A 15,332-nucleotide genomic window follows, 5' to 3' on the forward strand; every position below is an offset into this window, starting at 1 on the left:
AGATTGGTTACATAAAGAGTTGAGGAGAATGGTACAGACAGAACTCTGGTTCCCTGGTAACATTTTGCTGCTTTGTCATCCTGGCTACAGTATTTCACAAAGCAAACATTTACTGGCCACTGTGCTGGTCACTGGGGGTACAAAGAAAAGTCAGAGATGCATGTGGAAGGTAGGGCATAGCAGCCGTCCACCCAGCTCCGTCTTTAAGGCCACGGTACATCCTCCTTGTTCTGACAGCTGGGCCCTTTGTGGGTCACTGGCTGTCTTCTGCCCACCTCTTATGCTTACTGAAGGCATACAAGCTTCTCGGTTCTGGTTTCCATGTCACTCTGGGGAAACGCAGACATCCTTTGGTGCAGCTCACGGCTGGATACAGACGCTGCATTTTTTCCTGTACCCCATTCAGGACCCATCACCATTACCACTGCCTTCCAGGTTCCAGAGAGGAAGTGGGATACAAATTCTCACTGCCACCTGAGTGTGGCTGGAGGATGAGCAGGGAACGGGGGACTGGCCCCCAGTTTTTACTTTCTTGTCCAATTTGTAAGTGGGTGAAGAAATGGGAGTGGCTGGAGAGAGTGACTCTTCATCTCTTTACTCTAGAATCTTTTGCTTAAGGTATAAATATCAACTTTTTTTTTTTTTTTTTTTTTTTTGAGACAGGGTCTCCCTCTGTTGCCTTGGCTAGAGTGCAGTGGTGTGATCATACACATAGCTCATAGCAACCTCAAACTCTGGGTTCAGGTGATCCTCTTGCCTCAGCCACCTGACACTGGGACTACAGGCATGCACTACCACACCTGGATAATTTTTCTGGTTTTCGTAGAGATGGGATCTTGCTCTTGCTCAGGCTGGTGTCGAACTCCTGGCCTTAAGCAATCCTCCTGTTTTGGCCTCTGAGAGTGCTAGGATTATAGGAATGAGCCACTGTGCCTGGCCAAATATTGACTTTTGAACTTAAAATGTTCAGGCTCTTGAAACCTAAAACAATCTATCTTTCATGGCCATCAGCTTCATAAATTTGCTATGAATCTCACAAGTTTATTTTGATGCTCAAATCTGTACAATGGAACTTTTCTGTGTTTATTTTGTCAGTAATAGCCCTATGTTGAGGGAAGTCCGTATAAAAAGACTTCTTTCTTAGTGGAGGAAGTATAGAGATGAAGGAAATTTCAAGAAGAAAAAAGTATACCTCTGAGTGTGTCAAGATATTATCTTTTTTTTTTTTTTTTTAATTTTCTTTCGCAGTTTTTTTTTGGCTGGGGCTGGGTTTGAACCTGCCACCTCCGGCATATGGGGCTGGCACCCTACTCCTTTGAGCCAAAATATTATCTTATTAGACATGTATGCCTGCAATTTCAAGTTTTTGTGCTAAAAACTATGATCAAGACATGAAATGTTAGGAAAACACAGGATCATAGTTTCCTGGGATATTTCAGAAAGGAGATCGCTTTTTCATTGAGATGCATATGAACTGTTCTGGAGGAAGGTGTGGGAAGGCATTCCTAGCAAAGGGAACAGCATGAGCAAAGACAAAGAGGTTCAAAAAAGCCTGGTGTGTTAGGGGAACAGCCAGGAGTTTTTTGTTTTGTTTTGTTTTTTGAGACAAAGTTTCCCTTTTTGCCCTAGGTGGAGTGATAATGGCATCACAGCTCACAGCATCCTCAAGCTCTTGGGCTCAAGCAATTCTCTTGCCTTAACCTTCCAGGTAGCTGGGATCACAGGCACTTGCCACAGACAATTAGCTATTTTTTTTGGAGATGGGGTCTTGCTCTTGCTCAGGCTGGTCTCGAATCAGTCAGCTCAGGCAATCCACCCACCTTGGATTCCCAGAGTGTTAGGATTACAGGAATGAGTCACCGCACCGGGTCCCAGCCAGTACTTCTGTGTGGTTGGGACAGTGTGGACATGAAGACAGAGTGGGGAACATGTAGCAAATTATTTCTCCAAAGAATGAATGCATGAATGAATAAAACATGGTATTAGACAAAAAACAGTTGGCAAATAGGCCCCTTGTGGATGGTTTTGTATGTTCTGTCAGAGGAGAGATAACAGCATAGTGGTTAGAACTGGATGGACCTCTGCAAATCACCTGACCAACCTTTCTCATTTGCGAAAGTGGCTCATAGGAATTGGGTGACTTGCCCAAGGTTGCTCAGTAGTTAGTGGCAGAAGCAGGTTCACCAACTCCAACTTCATTGCAGCCACACTGAAGCGTGTCCCCGAAAGACTCATTTCAGTCATTTCTTGATTTGGCCTCGGCTGGCCCTGGGACAGGGTACAGAAGTCCCTCCACATCCCAGATTTCCAAATACATGGATTGTGGTGCTCTGGAGTCTGGGGCCTTAGTTAGTTATGGCTCTGTGGCTTTTGCTGAGGGTGGCTGTCATTCAGGAAGTTGCACCCCTTCTCCTGCTCACAAGGTGGCACACTACTCCTGTTTGTTCCCAGATTCCTTAGCATATGTCCAAAGGAAATAAATGGCTACTCTGTGGGGGAATCTATTTTATTTGGTGACTGAGACAACATGGAGGCTGAGTGAGCAGGCTGCGTCCCTCTGTTCTGCGCTGAGCTCTTTGGGAGCGTCCTTGCTTTGCCTGCAGGAGAAATGGCTTAAGTTGAACATTTAGGTGTTCCAATACAGTGTTGCCATTGTTCCGTGTGGAGAGAGAAACCTTTCTTTCCACATGAAAACTTGAAAGCGTATGGCCTTTCCTTTCTTTTTTTTTTTTTCCAAGGTAGCGTCTCACTTTGTCCCTGTCTGTAGAGTGCCATAGCGTCATAGCTCACAGCAACCTCAAACGCTTGGGCTCAAAGCGACACATGGCCTTTTCTTTTGACATCCAGTTTTTATTTACGAAGGTTTGGCTGAGAAAACAAAAATTCTTGCTCTCTGCCTTTCTTTCTCTTCCTCCCCACCCCTCAAATTTGGAAAAAGTCACACATATTTATAAAGTTCTGGGTGAGAAATGTCATTTGTATTTATAGTGAGGAAAAAATGAAGTTGGTTTTTCTTTTTTTCCTCTCCTAATAAAAGAAGAGGTAGAAAAATGTATTTAATATGTTGACCTCTCTTGGCTTGGAATCTCAGTTCTACCATTTTCTGGTTGTATAAATTTAAGCAAATTCATCTTTCTGAGATTTAGCTTCCTCATATGTTAAATGGTCTATCTATTTTAAAGAGTTAGGTGTAAAGTCATTGAAATTAAAAAGTATAAATGACTTAACAATAGTAAGTAGGAAGTGGTGGGCTTAGTAACTTATAGTTGTTATTTCAAGAGGCAGAGAACTTACATTTCCCATTTTGCTTGGCCCCCAAAAAACTCAGAATCAACTTTCTGTCTAAACACAACAGCTATATTATTTCTCACGGTTATCAAATTTATTTTCTCTAGTTAATTTCTATATACACACCTATTAATAAGCATAGATAGTACAGGTATATCTTAGTATACAGATCCTTTGTTTAAACCATCTTTCTGTTTGTGAAAAGTTAAGGAAGCTATAGATTCAAATCTTTCGTGACCTATTTCAGTGGTATAAATTAGAAGAAAAACACTTTCAGTTCAATACGTTTCAGGAGTGATACATGCTTAACTGGATAAGTACGTGCTTTAAAAAGTCTGCACTGGTACTCAGACAGCTACTTACTAGGTACTGATTTGGAGAATGTTGCTCAGTAGAAGAAAATATTTTGAAACTATGATTAAAATAAAATGATCACAGTTTGAGCATTGAGATATTCTTGCTGGAAAAATGTTTAACTCTTCCTTTAAACTGTATAGACATCATATGATTACAGAGTGCATGGCACAATGATTTAAGTATGTGGCCACAGATACTGCATTAAAATGGAAGTTCTGGAACTTCTAGTTAGCTGTGCCGATTACAGATGATTTGGGGCAAGTTAGCCAATTTCTGTGTCTCCCTTTCCTCATTTGTAAAATAAAGTTTATAATAGTTACCTACTTAATAGAGTAATTGAGAGGATAGAATAATATCTACATGGCCTTAGAATAATACCTGGCATGGGAAGTGTATTGTTCAGTGACGCCATCCATTATCCTACCATGATAGCATCATTTTAAATATTTTGCTTTCTCTTCTGCTCTTTTGCCTCAGACACATACTTCAAAAGATTGTAACTGTAACATATGTGTAATTTGTGTTGGATAATTTTAAATGTATTCTATCTTATTTATTTCCCCTGTTGTCATAGAGCGTTCACAGTGATTTTTAGTAGCTACGTAATTCTTCCAAGTTGATGAACCAGAATTTATTTAGTTATTCTTTTATTTTTGGACTTTATTTATACATTAAATAATGTTTGTAGCTGTTTTTAGGGGGATTGAATAATTTATTTCCTGTATTGTGATAGTAATGGAAGTAAATGCACGAGTTTTTTTTATTATTAATAAAACAAGAAAAACAGAAGCAACAAATAAAGACCATACTGCCAGGATACATCAGCCATGTGGTCAGAAAACCCATTTTCAAAGAACAACGGTTGCTGGTGTCAGAGTTTCATTGCATTCAGCAGGGGAAAGGCAGATGGTTGGAATGGAAGATCCATTGGGCCCCTGATAGAAAGATTTTATAGGGACTCCAGCCCCTTACTGGGGACTCCTCTTGCTACCTTCTTTGGAGCTTAAGGTGAAGGGGAAATAGGGCTTCTCCCTTATGATCTCATGACTTTTTGCAAGTATAATCAGTTCAGCCGGAAACAGAGCAAAACAGGCTTTGCATCCCTGCAAGCCAGTTGCTGGTACCCATCTTTATGTTTTAAAAAAATGTGGAAGTCTTATGGGGGATGGAGCATAGCAAGAAGAATGGGTGCCTTAGCCCCAAGGGAAGCAGAGTGGGTCTCAGCTCATCAGGGTCTCCTACATTCTGAGAATATCATGTGTCAACTCAACTATCTTTGGAGAGGGCTGGGCGATTGAGTTATGGCTCTGACTCCTCTCTGGGGGTGGAGAGTGAAGATGACAAAGAAGGCCATCTGTCCCAGAGATGGGAGACACAGTAGCAGTATAAGACAGGACAGAAGAGAACAGAAAATAACAAATCCAACTGGAAAAAGAATTTAAGAAGGGGTGGGGGAAGGAAGCGTGCGAGGCACACACATCCAAAAGTAGAGGAAATTCCCACACTTGCAATGTCCATCCTCTTGAAATGACCAGAATTGATCCCAGTAAAGGTAGTCCTTTTTTTTCTATAGAGTATTCTCTTTTGCTGGGAATAAACCCTGGGAATGGCTAAGCAGGAACAAAGGAAACTTAATATGGGAAATGAATCTTACACCCCCTGGCCCATCATCACAGCCTGCAGAACTGGCCACACCCCTACGGAAGGGTTCCAGCCCCAGGAAGGATGTGAGGTCCTGGTGACAAGAAGCAATAATCAAACACCTTCACCCAGGCTTGAATGCTTTTGGCCCTCTCTGGGCTCCTATGCCCAGGTAGGTGGGGGTGGAAATGGGGTGAAAGAAGAGATTAGTCAGTCCTTAAGAGAGATTCTCTCCAGTTCCCTGCATAATCACAATAGTTCTCTTAGGTCCCACCTCCATGAGGTGCCAGCCTACTGACCATTCTCCACCCCACCTCTGTATGTAAGATTGGCCATGTTTTATGATGTGTGTGCATGCCTGCACCTACATCCTTAATGTCTTCCAAATCCTCCATCCCAGGGCCTACCAGGAGGGAGGCATGCCACAGTGAATTCTATAAAGTTTATTAGCAAAATTCAAACACTCTTAGTTCATTCTACACAGCAAAGTACATCTGGAGTAGTTGCTTGAATGAGGTTCATCTGTCCAGTCAGGTCCTGAAGATGGCAAACAACCCCCTTCCCCCATCTCCTATATTATAGAAGCAAGAGAACATTTTACAAAGAGGAAGGCCCTTGGGAGAGAGTCAACAATAACACTCCAATGAAGCAAGCAGACAGGCTGGAGGCAGAGGGAAGAGGGAAGAAAAATGGACGAAGGGGAGAAAGGACAATGTATTTCTGAGGTCCAGAAATAGCCTACTCAACAAGATGGAGTTACTGGGATGGAAGGAGCGTGCAGCCTGAATTAGCAAAGGGAGAAGAGAAGTAGTGGCTAGAATATCCACGATTCCCTCAAGCCCCTGAGAACCCCACCACCTTGAACATCACAGAGTCATGCAGTCTCTTAGGCAAAGATGTTGGTAATAAAATCCAGAAACCGCTTAGCATACTGCTCAGGATGGACAGTAGAGATCTCTGCCCCAGCCCCATGCCTGACAGTTTTGGCTGCATGAGCTGCTTTCTTCTTGGCATCATACTGTGTGAGGATGTCAATGAGGCCCATGAAATACACTTTCTTCTGGGGGGATCCTCCACATATCTCTTTAGCTTCTCTAGAAATACTTTCTTCTTCTCTTCACTAATGTAAACTTTCTGGTTCTTGTTGAGAAAGTCCATATCCTTAAGGGTGGGCAATTCTTTTTTTTTTTTTTTTTATTGTTGGGGATTCATTGAGGGTACAATAAGCCAGGTTACACTGATTGCAAATGTTAGGTAAAGTCCCTCTTGCAATCATGTCTTGCCCCCATAAAGTGTGACACACACCAAGGCCCCACCTCCCTCCCTCCGTCCCTCTTTCTGCTTCCCCCCCCATAACCTTAATTGTCATTAATTGTCCTCATATCAAAATTGAGTACACAGGATTCATGCTTCTCCATTCTTGTGATGCTTTACTAAGAATAATGTCTTCCACTTCCATCCAGGTTAATACGAAGGATGTAAAGTCTCCATTTTTTTTTTTTTTATTGTTGGGGATTATTGAGGGTACAATAAGCCAGGTTACACTGATTGCAATTGTTAGGTAAAGTCCCTCTTGCAATCATGTCTTGCCCCCATAAAGTGTGACACACACCAAGGCCCCGCCCACCTCCCTCCTTCCCTCTTTCTGTCCCCCCCCATAACCATAATTGTCATTAATTGTCCTCATATCAAAATTGAGTACATAAGATTCATGCTTCTCCATTCTTGTGATGCTTTACTAAGAATAATGTCTTCCACGTCCATCCAGGTTAATACGAAGGATGTAAAGTCTCCATTTTTTTTAATGGCTGAATAGTATTCCATGGTATACATATACCACAGCTTGTTAATCCATTCCTGGGTTGGTGGGCATTTAGGCTGTTTCCACATTTTGGCGATTGTAAATTGAGCTGCAATAAACAGTCTAGTATAAGTGTCCTTATGATAAAAGGATTTCTTTCCTTCTGGGTAGATGCCCAGTAATGGGATTGCAGAATCAAATGGGAGGTCTAGCTTGAGTGCTTTGAGGTTTCTCCATACTTCCTTCCAGAAAGGTTGTACTAGTTTGCAGTCCCACCAGCAGTGTAAAAGTGTTCCCTTCTCTCCACATCCACGCCAGCATCTGCAGTTTTGAGATTTTGTGATGTGGGCCATTCTCACTGGGGTTAGATGATATCTCAGGGTTGTTTTGATTTGCATTTCTCTAATATATAGAGATGATGAACGTTTTTTCATGTGTTTGTTAGCCATTCGTCTGTCATCTTTAGAGAAAGTTCTATTCATGTCTCTTGCCCATTGATATATGGGATTGTTGGCTTTTTTCATGTGGATTAATTTGAGTTCTCTATAGATCCTAGTTATCAAGCTTTTGTCTGATTGAAAATATGCAAATATCCTTTCCCATTGTGTAGGTTGTCTCTTTGCTTTGGTTATTGTCTCCTTAGCTGAACAGAAGCTTTTCAGTTTAATGAAGTCCCATTTGTTTATTTTTGTCGTTGTTGCAATTGCCGTGGCAGTCTTCTTCATGAAGTCTTTCCCCAGGCCAATATCTTCCAGTGTTTTTCCTATGCTTTCTTGGAGGATTTTTATTGTTTCATGCCTTAAATTTAAGTCCTTTATCCATCTTGAATCAATTTTTGTGAGTGGGGAAAGGTGTGGGTCCAGTTTCAGTCTTTTACATGTAGACATCCAGTTCTCCCAACACCATTTATTGAATAGGGAGTCTTTCCCCCAAGGTAGGTTCTTGTTTGGTTTATCGAAGATTAGGTGGTTGTAAGATGTTAGTTTCATTTCTTGGTTTTCAATTCGATTCCAAGTGTCTATGTCTCTGTTTTTGTGCCAGTACCATACTGTCTTGACCACTATGGCTTTGTAGTACCGACTAAAATCTGGTATGCTGATGCCCCCAGCTTTATTTTTATTACTAAGAAGTGCCTTAGCTATACGGGGTTTTTTCCGGTTCCATACAAAACGCAGAGTCATTTTTTCCAAATGTTGAAAGTACGATGTTGGTATTTTGATAGGAATGGCATTGAATATGTAGATAGCTTTGGGAAGTATAGACATTTTAACAATGTTGATTCTTCCCATCCATGAGCATGGTATGTTCTTCCATTTGTTAATATCCTCTGCTATTTCCTTTCTGAGGATTTCATAGTTTTCTTTATTAGAGGTCCTTCACCTCCTTCATTAGGTATATTCCTAGGTATTTCATTTTCTTTGAGACTATGGTGAAGGGAGTTGTGTCCTTAATTAGCTTCTCATCTTGACTGTTATTGGTGTACACAAAGGCTACTGACTTGTGGACATTGATTTTATATCCTGAAACATTACTGTATTTTTTGATGACTTCTAGGAGTCTTGTGGTTGAGTCTTTGGGATTCTCTAAGTATAAGATCATGTCATAAGCAAAGAGGGAGAGTTTGACCTCCTCTGCTCCCATTTGGATTCCCTTGATTTCCTTGTCTTGCCTAATTGTATTGGCTAGAACTTCCAGCACTATGTTGAATAGTAAAGGTAACAGAGGACAACTTTGTCTGGTTCCAGTTCTAAGAGGAAAAGCTTTCAGTTTTACTCCATTCAGTAAAATATTGGCTGTGGGTTTGTCATAGATAGCTTCAATCAGTTTTAGAAATGTGCCACCTATGCCTATACTCTTCAGTGTTCTAATTAGAAAAGGATGCTGGATTTTATCAAATGCTTTTTCTGCATCTATTGAGAGGATCATGTGATCTTGATTTTTGCCTCTGTTAATATGGTGGATAACGTTTATGGACTTGCGTATGTTAAACCAGCCTTGCATCTCTGGGATGAAACCTACTTGATCATGATGAATGACTTTTTTGATGATAAGCTGTAATCTATTGGCTAGGATTTTGTTGAGAATTTTTTATTCATGAGTGAGATTGGTCTGAAATTCTCCTTTTTGTTTGGGTCTTTTCCTGGTTTTGGTATCAGGGTGATGTTTGCTTCATAGAATGTGTTGGGGAAGATTCCTTCTTCCTCAATTTTTTGAAATAATTTCTGCAGTACAGGAATAAGCTCTTCTTTGAAGGTTTGATAGAATTCTGGTGTGAAGCCATCTGGACCAGGGCATTTTTCGGTTGGAAGATTTTTTATTGTTTCTTTGATCTCAGTGCTTGAAATTGGTCTGTTCAGGAGCTCTATTTCTTCCTGGCTGAGTCTAGGGAGAGGGTGTGATTCCAAATGTTTATCCATTTCCTTCACATTGTCAAATTTCTGGGCATAGAGTTTCTGGTAGTATTCAGAGATGATCTCTTGTATCTCTGTGGGATCAGTTGTTATTTCCCCTTTATCATTTCTGATTGAGGTTACTAGAGATTTTACTTTTCTATTCCTCGTTAGTCTGGCCAATGGTTTATCTATTTTATTTATTTTTTCAAAAAACCCAACTTCTTGTTTCATTAATTTTCTGAATGATTCTTTTGTTTTCAATTTCATTGATCTCTGATTTGATTTTGGATATTTCTTTTCCTCTACTGAGTTTAGGCTTAAATTGTTCTTCTTTTTCCAATTCCATAAGATCTCTTGTGAGATTGTTGATGTGCTCTCTTTCTGTTTTTCGAATGTAGGCATCTAAAGCGATGAATTTTCCTCTCAAAACTGCTTTTGCAATATCCCACAGGTTTTGGTAGCTTGTGTCTTCATTGTTGTTATGCTCAAGGAAGTTAATGATTTCCTGTTTTCTTTCTTCCTTCACCCATCTGTTATTCAACAGAAGATTGTTTAATTTCCATACCTTTGGGTGGGGTCGAGCATTTTTGTTAGAGTTGAGTTCCACCTTTAGTGCCTTATGGTCTGAGAAGATACAAGGTAAAATTTCAATTCCTTTGATTCTGTTGATATTTGTTTTGTGTCCCAGGATATGATCAATTTTGGAGAATGTTCCATGGGGTGATGAGAAGAATGTATATTCTTTATCTTTGGCATGGAGTGTTCTATATGCACAGTTGTTCTATCAAGCACAGTTGTTCTATCAAGCACAGTTGTTCTAGGGTCTCATTTAAATCTCTTATATCTTTGTTTAATTTCTGTTTAGAGGATCTGTCCAGCTCTGTAAGAGGAGTGTTAAAGTCCCCTGTTATGATGGTATTATCAGATATCATATTGCTCAGACTGAGTAAGGTCTGTTTCAAGAATCTGGGAGCATTTAAATTGGGTGCATAAATATTTAGAATTGAAATGTCTTCTTGTTGTATTTTTCCCTTGACCAATATAAAGTGACCATCTTTGTCTTTTTTGACTTTAGTTGCTTTAAATCCGCATGTATCTGAAAATAAGATTGCAACTCCTCTTTTCTTCTGAATTCCATTTGCCTGAAAAATTGTCTTCCAACCCTTGACTCGGAGCTTTAATTTGTCTTTTGAAGCCAGGTGTGTTTCTTGCAGACAGCAAATGGATGGCTTGTGTTTTTTAATCCAGTCAGCCAATCTATGTCTCTTCAGTGGGGAATTCAAGCCATTAACATTTATTGAGATAATTGATAAGTGTGGTAGTATTCTATTTGTCTTATTTTGTGAGAGTCCATTGCTTAGTTTTATTTTTTGCATCAGTGTGGAGGTTAGGTTCTGTCCTTTAATTTCTGAGTTCTTACTTTGCTGCTGATCCATTGTGGTGGTCAGTGTGCAGAACAGGTTGAAGTATTTCCTGTAGAGCTGGTCTTGTTGTGGCGAATTTCCTCAATGTTTGTATATCCGTAAATGATTTGATTTCTCTGTCAATTTTGAAGCTTAGCTTAGCAGGGTACAGAATTCTGGGCTGGAAATTGTTCTGTTTAAGTAGATTAAAGGTAGATGACCATTGTCTTCTTGCTTGGAAAGTTTCATTAGAGAAGTCTGCGGTCACTCTGATGGATTTGCCCCTGTAGGTCAACTGGCGCTTACTCCTGGCAGCTTGCAGAATCTTTTCTTTTGTCTTGACTTTGGACAGGTTCATCACAATGTGTCTTGGAGAAGCTCTGTTAGAGTTGAGGCGACCTGGGGTCCGATATCCCTCTGAAAGCAGTGTGTCAGAATCTTTGGTGATATTTGGGAAATTTTTTTTCTTTTTTTTTTTTTTTTGTAGAGACAGAGTCTCACTGTACTGCCCTCGGGTAGAGTGCCGTGGCGTCACATGGCTCACAGCAACCTCTAACTCTTGGGCTTACGTGATTCTGTTGGCTCAGCCTCCCGAGCAGCTGGGACTACAGGCGCCTGCCACAACGCCTGGCTATTTTTTTGTTGCAGTTTGGCCAGGGCTGGGTTTGAACCCGCTACCCTCGGCGTATGGGGCCGGCACCCTAGTCACTGAGCCAAGGCGCCGCCCATTTGGGAAATTTTCTTTTATTATATTTTCTAGTATGGCTTCCATTCCTCTGGGGCATTCTTCTTCCCCTTCTGGAATTCCTATAACTCGTATGTTGGAACGCTTCATAAAGTCCCATAATTCTGACAGTGAACGTTCTGCTTTCTCTCTCTTCTTTTCTGCCTCTTTTACTGTCTGAGTTATCTCAAGAACTTTGTCTTCTACCTCTGAAATTCTTTCTTCTGCATGGTCTAACCTGTTGCTGATACTTTCCATTGCATCTTTAAGTTCCCTAATTGACTGTTTCAGTTCCTTCAGGTCTGCTATATTCTTTTTATATTCTTCATATCGTTCATCTCTTATTTGATTCTATTTTTGGATTTCCTTTTGGTTATTTTCCACTTTATTAGCAATTTCCTTCATTGTTTCCATCATTTCTTTCATTGTTTTCAACATGTGTATTCTAAATTCCCTTTCTGTCATTCCTAACATTTCTTTACAGGTGGAATCATCTGCAGTAGCTACCTCATGGTCCCTTGGTGGGGTTGTTCTAGACTGGTTCTTCATGTTGCCTGGGGTTTTCTGCTGATTCTTCCTCATGAGTGATTTCTTTTATATGTTTCTTGCCCTAATTTTCCTTTCACTTCCTCTTGCTCTTTAAGTTCTTGTGCCTGTGGACTAAGGGTTACAGGACCAGAAGGGTGAGAAGGATGAAAAGCAAAAAAGGGATCAAAGAAAGGAGGACCGAGTGACAAGAAAAAAAAAAAAAGAAAAATAGAGAAAGGAGAGGGGGTGGGTAAAAGGAATATTGACAAAAAGAAGAGAGGCACAGAAAGAGGGAGACAGAGCAATATAGGTGTGCAGTAGGGTACTTTGACACAACCTTAAAAAAACCCCACCTTCTGGGGGTGCCCAGTGGGGTGGTTCCCTTGAGGTCAGCAGCTCTTTGCTAACCTGATCAGACACAGTACCCCACCTCCACCAAGTAGAGAGGAAAGACAAAAATGCTATAAATCAAACCAAAACAAGCAAACAGAACACTTTATGGGATAAAATTGGGTGAAAAACCAAATAATAGCAGTAGAAACACTAGCTAAAATGAAGTTCTAGTTATTGAAAAAGGCAGCAATGGGAAATTATAATTAAACTAGAAAAATTGAGAAAGAAAAAGGATGTGTATGGAAAAGGTTGAAATTAAAAAACAAAACATCAACAACATCAAAATAAACAAAAAGACAACAAAAAACACAACCAAAAACAAAGCAGTATGTATATGTTATTGAATATTGTCTGGGCAACATGTGGCCTTCTGGGGTATGATATGTTAATCACAGTTCTGATATGACTGGAGGCTGCTGATTTCTCAAACCCCAGCAGGTAGACACCTTAAATCTCTCTTCAGCCCACTTAAAAGGCACTTTGAACTTGTAAACTTGCTGAGCAGAAGCTTTCCCAGGAAAGTGCTTGTCGCTGGAATCACTGCTGAAGTGGCTATCCACTTACCCAGTGTGCCAAAACCGGTCTCACTCTGCCCCTGAGGGTTAGGGCTGCAAGGTGGCTCAGACCAGGGTGGGCAATTCTTTAACCTTTTCCTTATCACTGGCTTCCCGGGACACTAAGGAACCCTTGAGGTCATACTTCCTGTGCACAGGAAGACGGTGGCTAAACATATTGCACACCACAAGCATGTAGCTGTCTTCATTGTGCACATTGACTCAGTACATCCCCAGGAACTGAGGCAGAAGCATGTTGCCATGGCACTTCACAATGTACTGATGGTAGCTGGAGAGGTTGCTATGCATGTCAGCAATGATCTCACTGGATACTTCTTTGATGACCAGAGTCTGATCATAGGAGATAAGGAAACGACCGTCCCTGCCTTCACTTTCATTTGGGGGGGGCTTCGGGTAAGGGACACCAAGTAATCCTGGTCATCAATGCCAAATCGATCATGGAGGTTCCTGAAGACCTGAGGACAATACTCTTTGAACTTGAAATGAATGGGCAGATTTTCCCTGTGGAAAAGGTAATTGTTGACCTTGATCTTGAACCTGGCCTTAAAGTCATACAGCAGCAGCATCACTGGAGGAGGTACCTGGCTGAGCTCATTGATTGAATGGGCTACGCCCCTTGGAACACGTCCACCAGCTGGCCGGCCGCCTGGAACACCTTCACCTTCTGCTGCACGAAATGCTTCTTCTTGGTTTTGGAAGCAAAGCCGAAACCCAGGCCAGGGCCCGCTGTTGCCGCTGGTATGGTGGCCGGTGAGACCGAGGAGGACGCCATAGTCTCTCACACACTCGACCAAGTGGAAGCCATTTGCAGCTGTTTTAATTACGTTTTACTGTGAACTATGTAACAGATATGCAAGAGATGATGTCTTTACACCATGTGCGTTTGGCTTGCACGTGAACCAGCTCTGTGTGTGTTTATCTCTTGTCTATTTTGGAAAAGTTCCTTAATTTCTCTAAGTCTCAGTTTCCTCAACTGTAAAATGGGATAATAATAATGTCTACCACATACGATTGTGAAGTGGTAAAAGAAATGATATATGTAAGGCGTTTGGAGCAGCTCCCAGCTCCAGCTAGCTCTTCCTAGCCTCACCGGTTCTGCAGGCCCTGAGGATCAATGCCCCTACCTTTAAATTCTTGTTATCAAAGTCAAGTAAACCAATGCACTAGGCAAACTTGGATTTATGAGTTGTTCTGGGTTGTGGCTGTGACACAATTCAGAGACTTCAAACTCCACTGTCTTAGCCCTGTGGTTTCCTTACGTGCTATCTATAGGTGACACACCGCAGCCCTTCATCTGGCCTGAGGGCAAGACAACACCAGAAGCCCTGTAACCATTTCCCACAACCACATTCTCATGGCTTTGACCTGAAACCTGCTCTGGGAGGCACAACTTGGATGGGCTGTGTGTGCTGAATGTGGAGTGGGACCCGAGGGTGACTGTCCTCCTCAGAAGGGATGCTGTGCTCCTGGAAGAGTGTTTAGTATTCTCGAGATACTAATCCGTTAGGCAAGAGTTCCCACGATTTTAGGAATCTGCTGATTCCACATTCCTGGCCTTTTTTAACATGTAAAAGAAAAAAAAACAAAACCAGATTTCCCACAGACCACTTGTCAAACGCCTAGCTGCCTTCTGCGGGTTGCCTCAAACCCCAGGTGGGTGAGCTAGGGGTTTGAGAAAAGTAAGAAAGCACTAACTTTATTGAAAAAGCAAGGTTTGCGTCTGCCTCTTGGTGTTGGTGTGCGTGCATATGATGCCAGACTTCCGTTGCTATACATGAAAATATGTAGGACATAGAATAAAGCATAAAAATCCTTAAATCTTCTTTTTGGATCTATGTTGCTTAGCTATGTGAGATCTGTTAAGTACAATTATTTGAATTTTTTTTTTTTTTATATACATAGTCTCACTCTGCTGCCTGGGCTAGAATGCAGTGGTGTCATCCTAGCTCACCCAAAACTCCAACTCCCGAGCTCAAGCAATCCTCTGGCCTCAGCTTCCCAAGTAGCTGGGACTATAGGCATGCACCACCATGCCTGGCTCATTCTTCTATTTCTTTCTTTTTTTTTTTTTCTAAGAGTCAGAGTCTCACTTTGTCGTCCTCAGTAGAGTGCCATGGCGTCACAGCTCACAGCAACCTCCAACTCTTGGGCTTAAGCGATTCTCTTGCCTCAGCCTCCCAAGTAGCTGAGACTACAGGCGCCTGCCATAATGCCTGGCTATTTTTTTGT

At 41.4% G+C, this 15,332-nt stretch overlaps 1 pseudogene; it reads right to left on the reverse strand.

Moving 5' to 3' along the window:
* Positions 1 to 6,172: 6,172 nt before the first annotated feature.
* On the reverse strand, positions 6,173 to 13,875 carry LOC128594648 (phosphatidylinositol 5-phosphate 4-kinase type-2 gamma-like; annotated as a pseudogene).
* Between the last annotated feature and the right edge of the window lie 1,457 nt (positions 13,876 to 15,332).

The sequence above is a fragment of the Nycticebus coucang genome, chromosome 9, assembly GCF_027406575.1.
Source record: "Nycticebus coucang isolate mNycCou1 chromosome 9, mNycCou1.pri, whole genome shotgun sequence".
Classification (NCBI taxonomy): domain Eukaryota; kingdom Metazoa; phylum Chordata; class Mammalia; order Primates; family Lorisidae; genus Nycticebus; species Nycticebus coucang.